Source organism: Loxodonta africana (genome assembly GCF_030014295.1).
Source record: "Loxodonta africana isolate mLoxAfr1 chromosome 14 unlocalized genomic scaffold, mLoxAfr1.hap2 SUPER_14_unloc_1, whole genome shotgun sequence".
Lineage (NCBI taxonomy): Eukaryota > Metazoa > Chordata > Mammalia > Proboscidea > Elephantidae > Loxodonta > Loxodonta africana.
Genome location: NW_026974832.1, coordinates 476,129 through 495,525, shown reverse-complemented (window position 1 = coordinate 495,525; position 19,397 = coordinate 476,129). Strand labels below are relative to the sequence as shown.

Genomic DNA, 19,397 nt, shown 5'->3' with positions numbered 1-19,397 from the left:
GCAAACACTTTGGAATATACTCTTGGTGGCAAATTAGTATTAGAGAATGGGATTATTTTGAAAATATGAGATGTCTGTACTCATGTCTGGTGAATAAACTGGATAATAAAATTTTCAGAGCGAAATGAGATGTTCTAACAGAAAAATAGGCCTGAATTCCCACGTGGGCCATGAGGCTAATCTGAAGGCCTTTCCCAGAGAGGCATTTCAGGCACTTCTAGAGCAGCAGGAGCACTGGGGAATGCATGTATCAACCTCCCCCAGGGCCTTCTCTGAGGAGTAAGTACCTGCTTTAGTACTAAGCTTAGGGGTTCATAAATAGTCATTCTGCATAAGGTCTTCAGGTTCAAGTCTGTAATCCAGCTGGGATTCTGTGTGTGCTGCATCTCTGCATCAAAAGAACATGCTTCTAGAAGCAGAATGCCAGGAGAGAGGCGGTTGGGCAGTTGGGGGTGGGGGGTGCTGCGCAGACAGGGGTGCCCAAGGGAGGCACAATATAGTCATTCTGCAGCAGGTCTAGTCATTCTGCATAAGAATTAGAATGCTTCTGTCAATGCATAATAGTTTACATGCAGGACATAAACAAAGTGACTGAAGGACAAAGTCGAATAGTAAACCAAGCCACTCCCTGTCAATCCTTACCTGAGAGGGTCTTCATGAAGACTTCCGGGGATGGAGAAGGACACAGTAAATGCTGATTTATTTTACCTCTTCCTTCCTCAAGAAACAGGAACTGGTGTTAAGATGTCAGGTGTCAAGCCCCAAACTCCTCTTCTGGTCTGTATTTAAGCTGTATAATAAAACTGGGATCAGGCAATCAGCCGTGAGCAGACAGACCCAGAGTATTCCCAGTGCCCCACATCTTTGAGCTCCAGTGAGATCCTGTTCTTAGTCACTAGATTAGCAGAGGAGCTGAAAGACTGAAATTCCGTGTTTTAAGGCAACTTGGGCTTCAAACAGTCACTTATTGCTAAAGTCATATTTCTCTGTGTTAATTTATGATCCTTAACTCAAATCCGGAGTTTGGAGCTCATTTTGATAACTCCTCATTAGTCTGCATAGACTAGAGTCTGCTCACAGTCAGTGATGACAATGGAGGAAACAAAGTCCCTAGCCCAGAGGAGGGACTGCTCCCCATATTTGGGGAAATGCCCCTGGGAAGCATCGGCGAGGTGCACTTTGGCCTCTGTGGCTTTGCCTTCTGCTCCTGGAATTGCACCCTGGGGGCCTCCATATGCAGACCCAGAGTCCGTGGGTGACCACAACTCCCCCGTTCTGGGTCATCGTCCGGACACACGTTGCGATATGCTTCCTGCCCTCCTTTCCAGCATAAGCGCTGCGATCACAAGTGGCAGAACCAGTTCTCAGGTCCAGACCCTAGACCTTGCCCTCCTTGGCCTTAGGCTTCCCCTAGTCCTGGTGGAACCTGCAAGCCTGGCGGATGCGAGGTTAGCACCCAGCTGGGTGGGCTTGGGCCTGTCTCAAAAGGCTCATGGTGCACGTGGGTTCCGCCTCCTTGGAGCCTGCGGGCTTGCGGCGGGCAGCCCGGCATCTCCTGCCTCCCTCGGGCGCCCTCTCTGAGCAGCAGCTCCCCTCCCCCTCCCCCGCCAACCACCCAACAGTCGCACTGCCTGCTTTCTGCTTCTAGAAGCGTGTTCTTTTGATGCACACATGCAGCACACACAGAAGCTCAGTTGGATTACAGACTTGAACCTGAAACGCACAACTTTAAAACTACTAGACTGGCGGGGGGCAGGGGTATTGGCAGTGAAAAAAGGAAAAAAAAAAAATAAGAAAGAGAACAATTACAAAAAAAGTATTAGAAGACTATATCCTCACATTATGGACTCAAGAAGGTTGTGGATAAACAACTGCGCAGATAGCATACTGTTGTCTCTTTGCAAATAAGTCTTAAATGAGGGAATTTGGTACCGGGAAGAGTTGCAGAGCCTGACTTTGGGGAAATCTGGGATTGATGAATTGCCTTCCATGAGGCTACAAGCCCTGATAATCAATATTTGAAGATGAGATTCGAGCAACCTAGAACATGCATCAGAATTTTTTCTAAGTAAATTAGCACCAGAAGATGCCTTTAACCACTAAATAAAATGGGTCAGTAGTTCAAGATCTCCCTACAAAGAAAACGGCAGACCTAGATCGTTTCCAGTCAGGTTCCAGCAAACATGCAAGAAACAGTCATTTTAATCTTGTACATAGTCAACAGAGATTAGAAAACCATGAGATACTCCCCTAACTTGATCCTTAAGGCTAGTTTAAAAATGATAACAAATTAGAGAAGGAAGGTAGAAGAAGAGTTAGAGGACAAGCACACTCAGTAACTGAGATGCAAAACCCTACGTAAGATGCCAGCAAAGGAAATCCAGCAAAGGATAAACCACGTAACATGCCATGATCAAGGCATTTTATTGTAGGCATACAAATTTGAGTGAACGTTAAAGATTTAGTAATTTCATTCACCACATGCATAGGTGAAGGAAGAGAAGACATATGCTCACCTCAAGAGATGGGGGCAAAGCAGGTTGATAAAATCCAATCACACGGAGAGATAAGGACTAGGAGCAAATATGGAACAGAAAAGGAGTTCCCGAACATGGAAAACTACAACTAGCACGATAGTTCATGGTGACGTGTGGAACATTCTCTTTAAAATTAATAAACAACAAAATAAGGGTGCTTCTATCATTACTTTTATTAAACATTGAACACTGGAAGTGTAAGCTAGTACAAAAAGAGAAAAAGTATAACTGCTATTCATAGATTATAGGACTGTCTCCATTGAAAACTGTAGAAAATACTGGAATTAATAGTAATCATAAATAAAAAATAAATTGAAATTTCAATGCATCAGCATCAAGCTGACTCTGTCATAACTCTTAGGTGAAAGCAAAGGACACTGACAGGGAAAGAGCAGGTTCGGGTGGTCTAGACCAAGGAGGGAAGAAAATTATTCTGCACTGGGCTGAACTTATAAGAACGGGTATGTGTGTTAGTTACCTAGTCCCTCCATAACAAAAAATAACACAACTGGATGGCTTTAAAGAACAGAAATTTATTTTCTCACAGTTTAGCAGGTAGTCGTTCGAATTCAGGGCATGGCTGTAGTGGGAGGTCCTTCCTTGTCTACCTCAGCTTCTAGTAGATGCCAGCAATCATTTGTGTTCCTGGCCTTCTAGAAGCATCTGTCTTCTTTGTCTGTCTTCCTTTTCACCTGTTTCTGTCTGTGTGTATTCTGCTCCTTTTATAACTAAGAAGAGTTAGGCTTAGGACCCACCCTACATTGGTATGACCTCATTCACATAATAAAAGCAGGCCCCCTCTTTCCTAACAAGGTCAGATTTACAGGTACAGGGGTTAGGATTTCCACATACATTTTGGAGGGACACAATTCAATCCCTAACAGTCGACTTACCAGATATTCTGGATTGAGAGTACTCGCATGAACAGCTGAGAGTGGTTCCAATTCTTTGCTACATTCGTTGGCTGAAACTTGTCTCAATGGTCACCCAAAGGAACGCTGGAGCAATTTATTGTGTAGGACCTGGCCAACCATTCCTAATCACATCCATTGTGTGGAAAAACACACAATCCCATCACCGAAGCCTTGAGAAATTCATCGATAAGAACGGAATGGTGGTTGGAACCAAGAATTGTTTCATAGCCTAGATAACATGGTGCAGCTGTTAGATATCCACATGGAGATGTCCGGTAATAAAACTTCACCCCACACGGAGATGTCAAGGATAATACCAACAGCTAATGTTCATTGAGTACCTACACTGGTGCCAGGCACTCCTGTGCTTTTCCTTTCATGTTTGCTTTTCATGATGGCCATATGAGGAATGTATCATTATAATGCATAAAGAGGTCAATACAGAGAGTTAGGCTGACATTTGAATATATGAGTCTGGACCCAGGAGGAGTTTGAATGGATGGAGGTATAAACCTCAGGTCCATAGCTACAAATAGACAGCAGTAAACTCACTGAGGCATCCTAGAGGGAGGATGTCAGTAGAGAGAGGAGCAGGCACCAAGCCCAAGGGTACTCTGGTATCTAGAAGCCTGCCAGGTGAACAGCAGCCAACAAGCCTCTCTGAAGTCCAGTGTGGTTCCTGGAGGGTTGTCTGTGCTTGCTCTCAGCTGCATTTCCCCAGTGCTCCTCCCCCCTGCACTGGGTTGTCCCCTTCATGAGGACAGGGACAGTGTGTACCTTTCACCACTGTATCTGCATAACATAGACTACTTCTGGCCCATGGAATATACTGACTGAATGAAAAATAAACAAAGGATAAGTACGTAAAATCCTTCGTAGTTGATACCTTGGAATACATTAAGGGGCTTCATGAGTAAGAGGGAGAAAAACTGATCAGGGCTGCTTCTGAGACCATCTCTTAGGTGTAAAGAGTGTTAAACAATAATTAAACAAAGAGATTTAAGGCAGAGATGTATGTTAAAAAGATGTAAGTATAGGTTGAAGATTACTAGAAACATGCACATTTATTATTGCAACTATAGTCAAATCGTTAAAAAACATATAGTACATGCACACAGAATATTATAAAGTAATTTAATGCCCTCATTAAAAAAAAACAAAAAAAATTTATCATGAGAAAAGACTAATGATGAATGAAAATATCAGGATATAATATCCGTGTTAATATACATAAATGTGTGTGCTAATACACACATAAAACCAGTTGCCACTGAGTCAGTTCTGATTCATGATGACACCAGTGTGCCAGAGTAGAACTGTACTCCATAGGGGTTCCAATGGCTGAGTTTTCGGAAGTAGGCTGCCAGACCTCTCTTTCACAGCAATTCTGGGTGGACCTGAACTCCAACTTTCTGTCAGCAGCTCAAGATATTAACCATTTGCATCAACCAGAGACTCTAATACACATACATGCCAATGTAAGTAAGATAACAGACATATCGGAACGTTAATAATTTATTCTATGCATTACGTATGTTTTCTTGTTATTTATTGCATACTTTCCCATTGCTTCCAAGTTTTTGAGGAATAGAATGTACTTCTGGAAAAATTCATGAGAGATTTTTAAGTAATGAAATAATTAACAGAAACAGAATGAGTAAATCTGTGGCAAGGCAGCCCATGAACCCAAGATTACAGTAACACTGGTATGAAAAGGAGAATTGTGGAGTCCTGAAGCTCAGTGGTCCCATGCATGCATCAGGAAAGAGGGAAGAGCAAATAAACAAGGAGAAAATACAGTGAGCCAGAGGAGTGGGAGCCCTCTGTTGTGGGCACAGTTTTCTCATGAAACTTTAGATGGACACAGTGGGTGGGATTATCCACTTCCATCACACAAACATTTTTATTACCCTTGATTTTAACGGAACTATGTTATAAAAACAAATGATAAAATAAAGTATAATAAAAGAATAAATCTCATAGTGGACTACTATCATTTTCCCCGGCCACTGAGGAGGGCAGGAGACACACACGGGAAAGAAGATGGAGCAGTGTGAAGAATCATGCTTAGTGAGGAGGGGAGTGTTTCTGAGACAGGCCTTACCTGCTACCACCTAGGGAAGTAGGCAGCCGTGCACAACCAACTGGAAGAAATGGCACATTATTTCTGAGACCTACTCCAGCTCATAACAAATTATGGATAACATGGGAAAGAATGAGATTTCCAGGACACTTAATTGTTCTCATGAGAAACCTGTACATAGAAAAAGAGGCAGTCATCTAAATAGAACAAGGAATACTGCATGGCTTAAAGTCAAGAAAGGTGTGCATCTCCATTGTATCCTTTCACCATACCTATTCGACCTGTATGCTGAGCAAATAATCCGAGAAGCTGGACTGTCTGAAGAAGAATAAGGCGTCAGGATTGGAGGAAGACTCATTAATAACCTGAGATATGCAGATGATACAATCTCGCTTGTTGAAAGTGAAGAGGCATTAAAGCATTTACTGAAGAAAATCAAAGACTACAGACCAACAGCCTAACAACAGGACCAATAAGCAACATCATGACAATGGAGAAAATGTTGACATCACTAAGGGCTTCATTTTACTTGGATCCACAATAAACACCCACGGAAGCAGCAGTCAAGAAATCAAACGACACATTGCATTGGGCAAATCTGCTGCCAGAGGCCTCTTAAAGTGTTCAAATGCACAGATGTCACCTTGAAAACTAATGTGCACCTGACTCAAGCCATGGTGCTTTCAGTCGCCTCATACGCACACGAAAGGTGGGCAATGAATAAGGAAGACTAAAGAAAAATTGAAGGCACTAAATTACGGTATTTGCAAAGAATATTGAATATACCACGGACTGCCAAAAGAATGAACAAATCTGTCTTGAAAGAAGTACAGCCAGAATATTCCTTAGAGGCAAGAATGACGAGGCTTCATCTCACATATTTTGGACACGTTGTCAGCAAAGATCGGTCCCTGGAGAAGAAAGTCATACTTGGTAACAAGTGGCCACAACAATCGGCTCAAACATAACAACGACTGTGACGGCGACAATAGGTAGTTTAACATACATTTTGACCCATACGAATTAAAATTTAAACAATTATTTCATGCCTTTTTGTAGCGGTTTCAGAATATACAATTAAAATAAATGTAAACAATTAATAGAAAAAATCTCTGAAAATAAAATTTAATTTTTTTAAGTCACTGCTCCATAGCCCAAATCTAAATGGCTTGATATAAAGCACTGGTCTTTGTGATTCACAAAAAGCAGGTGCCAATTCCTGAACAAGAACTGAAGTGACAGGAGAAACTCCCCATGCTGTTAGAGCCCTGAGTATGGGCCCTAATCCAATAATCTGTCCTCATTAATTCCTTTTCATTTCATCTCTGTGAAAGAGGGGAGGGAGAAGGTAAGAGAGGGTTACATGTGCCTATTCTGTTCTTTAGCATCTAGTTAACTGCCAGGAACAAGTATTCATAAGAGGCTACAAAACATTAAAGTACAAATAAGGAGGAAAACCTCCTAGTATATATATGTATTAGGTGGCACAAAGAGTTAAGTGCTCAGCTACTAACTGAAAGGTTGGCAGTTTAAATCCACTCAGTTGCCTTGGAAGAAAGGCCTGGCAATCTACCTCCAAATGGTCACAGCTATTGAAAACCGTATGGAGGGCAGTCCTACTCTGAAAACTCACGGGGTCCTCAGGAGTGAAAATCTCCTCAACGGCAACTGGATTGGTAATCTATATATGGCATAAATGTTCGGAAAATTAGTTTCTGAACATATACACGGCATACAGAATACACTGCACATTAGTATTATGTGCCAAAACCCACTGTCATCAAGTCAATTCTAACTCATAGTGACCCCAAAGGACAGAGTAAAACTGCCACATAGGGTTTCCAAGGCTGTAAGTCTTCACTGAAGCAGACTGCCACATCTGTCTCCTGCAGAGAGGCGGTTGGGTTCGAACCACTGACCTTTCAGTTAGCAGCCAAGTTCTTTAGCCACACAGCCACTAGGGCTCACTGCTGTCATGTACAGTGATTACATAAGCAAATTCTGAAACAAACTGCCTGGGTTTAAATCCTAACTCAATCTATCAGGTGGTTGATCTGGGCACGTTACTTTACCTCTCACTGCCTCAGTTTCCCATTTCTAAAATGGGTCTTATTCAAAAGGTTGTTACGCAGGTTAAATAAAACACACAAGGCACTTAGAAAAAGGCCTTACACACAGAATGAACACAATAAATGTTAGCTTTCACAATTATTAAGGGAATACAAACAGCTTAGTTGAAGAAACTTCCATTGAGAAATAGTTGCGTTCCAAAATTCATGTGTAAAGTCATTTACATCAACTGTTAAAGTTGTATGTTTAGATTCAAGTGATTACTGAGGTGTGTTATGATCTTGAACAGAGTTCAGGGGACTATACAGGCTGAATCTGCATGCCCTTCTCCTGCACATCCATTCCATCTCCCTTGGAGCCCAGACATCATGTTATCAATTAAACCCCTCCCACACTGGTGGTGTACTGTTTAAGAGCTACAGCTGCTAACCAAAAGGTCATCAGTTTAAATCCACCAGGCGCTCCTTGGAAAGTCTATGGCACAGTTATGCTCTGCTCTATTGGGCCGCTATGAGTTGGAATAGACTCAGTGGCAATGGGTTTTTAATGGGTATGAGTTAACTGTTCAGTGCTTAAAGACATACCAAAAGCAACCACGAACACAAAAGTATAGTAAAAAGTTCTTATTTCAGAATAGCAAAGCCTTTTTCTAACACAGTGGTGAATTAGGGTGGACTGTGGATCAAGAGGAGGCCTGGTGGCATAGTGGTTAATAGCTCAGCTGCTAACCAAAAGGTCAGCAGTTCAAATCCACCAACTAGACCTTGGAAACTCTATGAGGTAGTTCTGCTCTATGCTACAGGGTCTCTATGAGTTAATATCAACTAGGGTCTCTATGGGTTGGAATCAACTTGATGGTGACAAGTTTGATTTGGTTTGGATTAAATTATGACCCTAAAAAACGTGTGTTTCAACTTGGTTAGGCCATGATTCCCACTATTGCCTAGTTGTCCTTCATTTTGTGATTGTAATTTTACTGTAAGAGGATTAGGGTGGGATTGTAACACCACCCTCACTCAGGTCACCTTTCCCTGTGGTGTGACCTGCACCACCTTTTATCTCGCAAGAGGTAAAAGGAAAGGGAAGCAAGCGGAGAGTTGGGGGCCTCAGACTATCAAGAAAGCAGCACCAGGAGCAGAGCATGTCCTCTGGACCCAGGGTCCCTGCACCTGAGAAGCTCCTTGACCATGGGAAGGCTAAGGACAAGGACCTTCTTCCAGAGCCGAAAGAGACAGAAAGCTTTCCCCTAGAGCTGATGCCTTGAATGTGGACTATTAGCCTACTTTAATGTGAGGTATTACATTTCTCTTGGTTAAAGCCATCCACTCATGGTATTTCTGTTTCGGCAGCACTAGATGATGAAGACAGTGGGTCAAGGTGGAAGGGGTGGATGAAGGACAAAAAAAGAAAAATGGACAACAAGAGAAATATAAGAATTCAGAGAACTGTGAAAATTTAATTCCTGAATATACTTTCTTTCTCCTCCCTATAACTGGAAGGACTTTTCTCATATACAGCATATATAAGTAAATCCCTGCAATATTTAAAACACTTAGATTTTTGTAAAACTCATTCTCTGAAAACTCATGGTGGCCCCATTAATTTGTGGCTTAAAAACAACTCAGAACTAAAAAGAAGCATAAATAAATAAATAAAGGCACTGCTGTCATTTGCGGGTGATGTTCTTTTCCTGCTATCCACAACCCACACACTCGGGAGTTAATTTTCCAGGGTCAGTGTTCATAGACCATCCTCTTTCTCTTACCACCACCCCACCACCCTTAATTATTTAGAAAACGCAGTGCCAGTCAGTGCTCCAAATATCAAGTTTTCTCTCCAAAATGCCAACTCGCACTTGGGGAGCAGGCTACATTCTCAGCTATCAGCAATTCCACTAGCCCCTGCACATAAGGAACATGTCTCCACTGAACTGTTCGTTGTAATTAAAAAAAAAAAAAAAAGTAAAAAACTGTTTCTTAAAACCAGAAAAAAAAAAAAAAACAGGCATTTCCCTATTACCCACCCACCCCACTCTCCCACACCGAGTGCTCCCCTCACCACACACACACTCAAATATTTCCTACCAAGGGTGTGTCCCAAGCACGGGGTCTGGCTCCACTCTTCTTTTACACCCCTTGGAGGCCTCTGGAGAAACCATACCTTTGGTTAGCAATTCCCTGAACCCTGCCTATTCAAGCTGGCACTTATTCAAAAAGGCAGGTGAGTCTTCAAGTCAGGTTTTTAAAAGGAGTTTAAGAGGAGCCAGGTGATATGCCTACTCACCCTCAAGTTTCTCAAAGGTAATAATTTCTTGAGATGTTTACAATGTCTCAACTATGGGTTAATTAAATCCCTTAGGATGGTGGGCATAGGAAAATCCTCCATCTCAATGCCCCCCACTTTGAAAAAAAAGAGGGGGAATCTCCAAAATCACAAATTTGAATTTCTACATACTTGATTGAACTAAGGAGTAAGTTCCTCATCTGTGTTATTCTTGGTTTGAGCCTGGTGGTGCAGTGGTTAAGAGCTCAGCTGCTAACCAAAAGGTCTGCTGTTTGAATCCAACAGCTGCTCCTTAGAAACCGTATGGGGTAGCTCTACTCCGTCCTAGAGGGTTGCTAAGAGTCAGAATTCACTGGATGGCAATTGGTTTGTTTGTTTTTCAATCTTTGGCTGAAAGGTGGACTTTGTTATCAATTTATTAAATCAACTGGTAATTTGCTGGATATTTCTCATACAGGAACTTATGATGTCTTCAAATCCAGCCAATCAGGTTTAGGAAGAGAGAAACTTCTCTACCTTAGCCTCCCTGCCACTCCCACACCTTTTTCATTGATTTCCATGCCCTGTTTAAGTAACATCATTCATTACTTCTCACTATCTAGGTTATCTGAGCCAATTCATGGCAGTCAATTCCACCTGAGCCCTAGGATACCCTCATTTACATACTCTGCCCTGTTGTTCCTTCACCAATGGCTGACCTCACATCTTCCCTTGAATGTCTACTAGGCATCTCAAACTTAATGTGGTTCAAATAAAATTCTTCGTCCAAGTGTCTTGTCTACCTCCCAGTCTTCCTTATCTCAGCAAATGTTCTCACTATCCTCTGGGTTGTTCAGGACAAAAACCTAGAAATCACCCTTGATTTCTCTCCTTTATTCAAATCTTGCATCCAATCCATTGACACATATTCTGGACTCTTGGCACTACCTTAACATAAATCCTGACTCTATCCACTTCTCACTACCTCCACCTTACAGCCACCATCATCTCTTGGTTAAAACTGGACTCCGTGCCACCGATCTTCCCTCTTACAGTCTACATAACAGCATCACCTCAGTGGCTTCTCATGGCAATTAGGAAAAATTCCCAAATCCTTCCCATGGTCTTTCATGATGCGGGGCTTGCCCACCATACTAACCTCATTTCCTAACAGTCTTCCCTCGGTTCACTCCACACTAGCCATGACTTATTTCCTGAGCTTCCTCAAAACATGCCAGAACACTTGGTTATTTAAGGGCCTCAGAAACAACTCTTTCCTTTATTGGCAATATCCTCCCTCCAGAGCTTCATACAGCTATTCTCTCCTTTGATATAGGTCAGTTATCTCCTCAAATATCCTGATTCCATAAGCCTTTACTAACTATTAATCTAAAACAGCTCACCCCACTCATTCCCTCACATGCAACTCTGTCTTATTTTCAAAATATTTAGCTGTCCTTGACATTTTTTGTTAATTATTACCTGTAAATGTATTTTTTGTGGTTGAGAATATATGCAGCAAAACATACATCAACTCAACAGTTTCTACCTGTACAATTTAATGACATCGGTTACATTCAAGTTGTGCAACCATTCTCACCCTCCTTTTCTGAGTAGTTCCTCTGTCATTAGCATAAACCCACTGCTCCTTAAGGTTCCTATCTAATCTTTTCAGTAGCTGTTGTCAATCTGATGCCATATAGACAGTTCTTAAAAGAGCATATGCTCAAGGTAGACCATTTTTATTAGTTAAGTAGCTAATGTTCTGGAGCCCTCGTGGCACAGTGGTTAAGTGATACGGTAGCCAGGCAAAAGAAGAGCAGTTTGAATCCACCACCTGCACCTTGGAAACTCTATGGGGCAGTGCTATTCTGTCCTACAGGGTCTCTGAGTCAGAATCAACTCAACAGCAACAGTATGGTGTTTTCTTTTTTATACTTCAGTTTTAAGATGATTCAAGGGAATGCTTTTGGTGTAATGTTTAAAGATTATCTCACGGCAATAGTTTCAGGAGTTCATTCACCCTCAATGGCTCCAAAAAGTCTAGGGTTCATGAGAATTTGAAATTCTGTTCTGCATTTTCCCCCTTTTGATCAGGGCTTTGCTGTGGACTCTTTGATCAAAATGTTCAGTGACAGTAGCCGGGAACCTTCTGGTTCTTCTGGTCTCATGGCATGCTAGATGTTCTTTTAAAAAACATGAGTGGATGCTGGAGGTTATCAAATACTTATTTTATTACACCTATTAATATAACCACATTTATTTTTCCTGTACATATGGCAAATTATACTGATTCATTTTTGAATGTTAAACTAACCTTGAATTCTTGGGATAGACCCAACTTGGTCATACTATATTCTTCTTTAGAGTATTGCTGGATTTGTTTTGCCTATTTCTTTTTATATTTTGCATCTATGTTCATCAGTGACATTGGCCTGTAATTTTCCCATCTTCTGCTGCTCTTGTCAGGTTTTGGTATCAATATTCATTCTACAAGCTTTATAAAATGAGTTTGGGCATATATTTCATTTTATATTGAAGAATTTGTGAAGTATTTCTTGAATATTTGGCAGAATTTGCAGGAAAAGCCATCTGACATGAAGTTTTCTTTTTGAGAATAGTTTGAGCTCTAATTCAATTCTATTAACAATTGTGGAATTACTTTTGCTTCCTGTTTCTTCTTGAATCGTTGTTATTAACTTACATGGTATGATACGTTTGCCTACTTTACCTAAATTTGCAAATTTATTAGCTAATATGGTTCATAACATTCTCACATTATCTTTAAGTTCTGCAAGATCTGTAGTCATTTTCTTTCTAATTCCTGATATTCGTTATTTATACCTTCATTCTTTTTCACTTGATCAATCTTGCCTAAAGTTTGTCAATTTTACTAGCATTTTCTAAGAATCAACTTTAGTCTTTGTTGATCATCTGTTGCATGTATCCAATCATTAATAGAAACAAAAATTCCTATGAATGTTTGTTTCTGTTTTTTTCCCAACATTTTGAATGGATGTTTAACTCACTTATTTTTCAAGATTTGTTCTTTCCAATTATATTTTTAAGGCTATAAGTTTCCTATATTATATTGTCTGTACTGCACCAATTTTTATATGCACTATGTTCATAATTTTTCACTTCAAAATATATTCTAATTTTCATTATGATGTCTTTTTTAATGCCTAGTATTTTAAAATATCCAAGCACATGGAGATTTTGTATTTTCTTTTTCTAATATGTTTTTTTTAATTATGCTGTACTTACACAGTATCCTCTATATTATTGCAGACTCTTGAAATTTGTTGAGACTTGCTTTATAACACCGTATACAGTCAACTTTTATAAACACTATGTATGTGCATGAGATGAATGTATATTCTTTAGTGGTTAGATAACACACACACATACACATATATCAATTTGGTATTTTTATACATGTTAAATCTTCTGTACCCTTGACAATTTATGGACTTCTATGTTTCTGAGGGGTGTGTTAAAAATCTATTATGATGCATGATGTCAAAAGGAGCCCCAGTAGTGCAGTGGTTAAGCACTCAGCTGTTAAACCTTTTGATTTGATCCACCAACTACTCCAAAGGAGAAAGATATGACAGTTTCCTTCCATAAAGATTACAGCCTTAGAAACCCTTTGGAGAAGTTCTACTCCATCCTATAGTCACTATGAGTCAGAATTGACTCATCAGCACATAAGAAAAAATGTATGATGTGATGGAAACTGAGCAGTACGAAGGTATAAGAATTGGTCCTACCTCCAGGGTCAAAGGATGAAGGACAGAGAAAACAGCAGAGACATCCAAAAGCTTGGAAAAAAGGGGGCTGAGAGGACAATGGTTGGTGGTTTAAGGGCTTTGAAGGGCTACCACATATACTGAGGAATCTGGAGTGCAATATTCTTGCCTAAGGATGAAGACATGCTCATAAAGATCCTGACAAAGCTTTAGGCTTGCACCTCTGGCTGATCTTTGGGCTCCACGGGGGCAGGAAGTGAAGGCTAAGGCAGAGTTTTAGGCGCTTTTGCTTAGCACTGAAAGAACACCCCAGTTCAGAGCCAATCTGCAAAGACTGGGATAATGTTCCTTTTTCTTTTTGGCTACAAGCATTTAAAGAAATCACTGTCAGGTCATGAACTGACTGCTGACATAACAGAACAGAACTTCAGTGTCCACACATGAGAAGACATACAATCTTTGCAGAAATAGTTTGGAAACATCACTAAGCAAATGGATGACTGGTCCTCAACAATTAAAAAAAAAAAAAAAGCAAACCCTAATGACTGGAGGGACTCTGGTTTCCAGAGTTACATTATAATATTTAAGATAACCAGTTTTCAACACACTATTTTAAGTCATAAAAGGAAAAAGAAAAGGATGGTTCATTTGTTAAGAAGAAAGAAAGAAGAGAATGAACAGAAAGCATCCCTAAGGAAACACAGATATTGGGATTACTAGACAAAGATTTTAAACCAATTGTCTTAAATTTCCTCAAAGAGCTAAAGAAACCATAGACAAAAAAAAAAGGAAACCAAAAGAATGCATGAACAAGTAGAAAATATTAATAAAGAAATATTATACAAAAGAACCAAATAGAAATTATAGAGCTGAAAAGTAGAATAGCTGAAATAAAATTTTCATTAGAGGAGCTCAACAGGAGATTTGAGCAAGAAAGCAGGAAAATGTAAACTTGAAAAAGCACAACTGAAATTGTTCTAACTGAGGAGCATAAAGGAAAAAGAATGAAGAAAATGAACAGAGCCTAAGGGACCTGCGGGACAACATCAAGCATACCAATATACTCATTAAGGAGTCCCAGAAAGGAAAGAAAGATGAAAGGACAGAAAGAATATTTGAAAACGTAATGACTGGAAGGTTCCCAAATGTCATCTAGATATCCAAGAAGCTCAATAAACTCAAAGGACAATAAATACATAGATATCCACAGAGAGACATAATCAAAATGTCAAGAGACGAAGACAGAAACTTGAAAATAGCAAGAGATAAGTGACCCCTAATGTACAAGAAGAGAGTCTCAACAAGTTTAACTGTTGATTTTTCATCAGACACCATTGAGATGAGAAAATAGTGGGATGATGTATTTAAGATACTGGAAAAAAAATACAGAAACAAAACTATGAACCAAGATGTCAATATCTAGCAAAACTATCTTTCAAAAATGAAGGTGAAATTAAGACATGCCCAGATACACAAAACCTGAGGGAGTATGTTAGCAGCAGAACTGCCTTATGAGAAATGCTACAGGGAATCATCCTGGCTGGCACGGAAGGACACTAGACAGTAACTTGAAGCCATAAAAAGAAACGAAGACTCCGTAAAGGTAACTACTTAGATAAAACAAAGTCAGTAATATTTTTATATCACGCCTCTCTTTTTTTCATATATGATTTAAAGCACGAATGCATAAAAATACTTACACATCTCTCTTAATGGACACACAATGTATAAAGATGCAATTTTTGTACCAGCAACGTAAGTAGGGGAGGTAACTGAGCTGAATAAAAGCAGAATTTTCTATACTGTTGAAGCTAAATTTGTATTAATTAAAAGAAGATTGTTATAAATATAAGATATTAATTGTAATCCTCATGCTCACCACTAAGAAGTTAAAAAATATAAGGAAAGGAAACAAGGAGAGGATCAAAATTGTACACTTGAAAAAAAATCAGTCAAACACAAAAGTGGACAGTAGTGAAGAAAATGAGAAACCAAATGCGTATATGACCTACTATTACAAAGTAGAAGATATAAGTCCTTCCTTATCATTAATCGCTTTAAATATAAATAGATTAAATTCACAATTGGGATCATTAAAGTTGTGTGTCAACTTTGTCGGACCATGATTCTCAGTGCTTTGGCAGTTATGATGTAGTTTAGCAGTCGTAAAACGATGCAATCACTTCCATGATGAGATGTGATATAATGTGATTACCTCCATGATGGGATCTGCTGTGAGTAGCCAATCAGATGTAAAGGAGTTTCCTCAGGGGTGTGGACTGCATCCAATATAGGTGGACTTTCTGGCAAGGCTCTTGAGCTTTTGCTCACTCTGAATCCTGCAGCTGGCTCCTCGTCATCTGATCTCAAATTTTTGGGACTCGAACTCTCAGCTTACCTTCCAATTTTGGGATTCATCAGCCTCCGCAGTCTGTGAGCCGCGGGCTGCCAGCTTACCTGCCGATCTTGAGATTTGTCAGCCTTTGCAGCCTGTGAGCCACAGACCTGTTGTATGACCTGCAGATCTTGAGTTCTGCAGTCCCTGCATCTATGTGAGTCAGGAGAAGCCACCAGCCTGACCCATGGACTTGAGACTTACCAGCCTCTATAGCCTTGGGAGCCATTTCCTTGATATAAATCTATTTATATATAAATACATACATATATATATCTCACTGGTTTTGCTTCTCTAGAGAACCCAGCCTAAGATACCAATTAAAAGACAAACACTGGCAGAATGAATAAAAAAATCATTCAATTGCTATCAAGCTGATCTGACTCATGGTGACCCCTCCCCCCATGTGTGTCAGAGTAGTAGTGACACTCAAGTGTGTGAGTTCAACAGCTAATTTTTCAAAAGTAGACCGCCAAGCCTTTCTTCCGAAGTGCCTCTGGGTGGACTCAAACCTCCAACATTTTGGTTAGCAGCTGAATGCATTAACCGTTTGCACCTCCCAAGGACTCTATGTTTATTTCTGTATTACTTGTCTTTATACTATATACATACACACACACATAGACATCCATGAGTGGTTCATACAGATGCTTTGGACTTCGACTAGCAGGGCTCTATTAATTATTGATAGAAAAGTACTGATACCAATTACAAATGCGTATTTGTCCATTTCCCCTTTCAGATTTATTAGTTTTTGTATTTTGGAGCCCTGTTGTTAAATATGTACACATTTAGGATGGTTGTATCTTTTTGGAGAAGTGAACCTTTATTATGTTATGTCCCTACCTATTCCCAATAATACTCCTTTTTCTGAAGTATAATTTGTCTGATATTAATATAGTACTGCAGTAGAAATGGATAATTTTCAACCATTTCAAGAGGTAGCATAAGATCAAGAACTGATGGTATAAAAGGAAGAAATCGAAGCTGCATTGAAGGCATTGGTGAAAAAACTATCCTCTCTCCACCATCTTCACTAACTCTGACACCAACTGTCCCTCACACAGCACTCCCTACTTCTCTGCTGGGCTCAATAATTCATTGCAACGGCCACACAGAGCTCACAGTCCATATTCATGATTATGGGGTTTATTAGGGAAGTAACAGTTATAACTCAGGCTCAAAGACACTCAGAATACAGTTCTTCTATTGGGACAGCCTCTTCCCTCCTGTGCTCATAGGCATGCCTCTGCCTGGCCTTGGGCCTCTCTCCAAAGGCACTCAGCTTTCCTTCTCCCTGGGCCATCATCTCCTATAGCCGGGTCCCTGTTGCTTGGTCTCTCCTGCCATGGCATCTTACCGTCTTCAGGGTTACAGCTTCCTCTCTCTATCTCAGTCTCTGCTTCTAGGAGCTTCTCAGTGCAGGGATCTCAGGTCCATAATATATGCTCAGCTCCTGGCTGTTCTTCCTTGATGGGAGTTGAATCCTCCTCTTTGCTCTGGAACTGGTTCTCTTTGAAGGGAAAACTAAACAATCCCCTTGGTGAGCCACAATTACCCTATCACACAGTCCTGCCCAAGTACCAGGGTAGATGTTATAAGACCATGGCTAGAAAGGCCACACAAAGTAAACAATCACATCACAGTACCTTGGACTCATTTTTCGAGTGAAGTATCAAAAATCCCATCAGAACGGATTGATAAAGAACATAATCAATAGCAAGAACATTTTCATAATTATGTTTTCTGTATTTGGAAGAAATCTATAGCACTATTCTTATTTTGCCAGTTCACAGGGATCACAGAGATTAGTGGTAGATATCGCAGTACCAGAAAACTCTCTGGTGAAACAGTCTCTGAGCAGTCTTACAAACACGGATATTCCACCAGAGTCAAAAGAATGACGTTACATTAATCATCAAAGAGAACATTTCAAGATCTAGCCTGAAGTACAATGCTGTCACTGATAGGCTAATATCCATACACTTACGAGGAAGACCAGTTTATATGACTATTCAAATTTATGCACCAACCACCAATGCCAAAGACAAAGAAATTGAAGATTTTAAACAACTTCTGCAGCCTGAGATTGATCAAACATGCAATCAAGATGCATTGATAATTACTGGTCATTAGAATGTTAAAGTTGGAAACAAAGAAGGAAAAGTAGTTGGAAAATACAGCATTGCTGATAGAAATGATGCCAGAAATCTCATGAAAGAATTTTGCAAGACCAGTGACTCATCCAACTATTTTTTTTTCACCAACATAAACGGCAGCTATACACGTGGACTTTACCAGATGGAATACACAGGAATCAAACTGACTACATCTGTGGAAAGAGAAGATGGGAAAACTCATATCATCAGTCAGAACAAGGCCAGGGATCGATTGTGAAACAGACTGTCAATTGCTCATATGGGAGTTCAAGTTGAAACTGAAGAAAATTAGAATAAGTCAAAAAGGGCCAAGGTACAACCTTGAGTATATCTCACCTGTATTTAGAGACCACCTCAAGAATACATTTTACATGTTAAACACTAACGACTGACGACCACGTGAGTTGGGGAATGACATCAAGGACATCACACATGAAGAAAGCAAGAGGTCCTTTAAAAGACAGGAAAGAAAGAAAAGACCAAACGGATGTCGGAAGAGACTCTGAACCTTGCTCTTGAATGTCGAGTAGCTAAAGTGAAAGGAAGAAATGACGAAGTAATAGAGCTGAACAGAAGATTTCAAAGGGTGGCTTGAGAAGAAAAAGTATTATAATGACATGTGTAAAGATCTGGAGATAGATAACCAAAAGGGAAGAACACACTCAGCATTTCTCAAGCTGAAAGAACTGAAGAAAAAATTCAACCCTTGAGTTGCAATACTGAAGGATTCTACGAGTATAATATTAAACGACGCAGGAAGCATCAAAAGAAGATGAAAGTAATACCCACAGTCACTATGCCAAAAAGGATTGGTCGACCTTCAACCATTTCAGGAAGTAGCATATGATCAGAAACCGATGGTACTGAAGGAAGAAGTCCATGCTGCACTGAAGGAATTGGTGAGAAAAAAAAGCCTCCAAGAATTGACGGAATACCAACTGAGATGTTTCACCAAATGGATGCAGCACTGGAATCGCTCACTTGTCTAATCCCAAGAAATTTGGAATACAGCTACCTGGCCTATGAACTGGAAAGGATCCATATTTACACCTATTCCTAAGAAAGGTGATCCAACCAAATGTGGAAATTGTCAAACAATATCATTAATATCACATGCAAGTAATATTCTGCTAAAAATCATTCAAAAGCAGCTGCAGCAGTACATTGACAGGGAACTGCCAGAAATTTAAGCAGGATTCAGAAGAGGACATGGAAGAAGGGATAT

The 19,397-nt window shown here is 40.1% G+C and overlaps 1 long non-coding RNA gene across 2 annotated transcripts in view; it reads right to left on the bottom strand.

Annotated features, from left to right (window-relative positions):
• LOC135229108 (uncharacterized) overlaps nt 1-19,397 on the bottom strand; it is a 419,273-nt gene that overhangs the window by 11,377 nt on the left and 388,499 nt on the right. For both annotated transcript variants that reach the window (XR_010319891.1, XR_010319890.1), the window contains exon 2: nt 643-790. This is a non-coding gene — a long non-coding RNA (uncharacterized LOC135229108). The remainder of the gene's footprint in view (nt 1-642; nt 791-19,397) is intronic.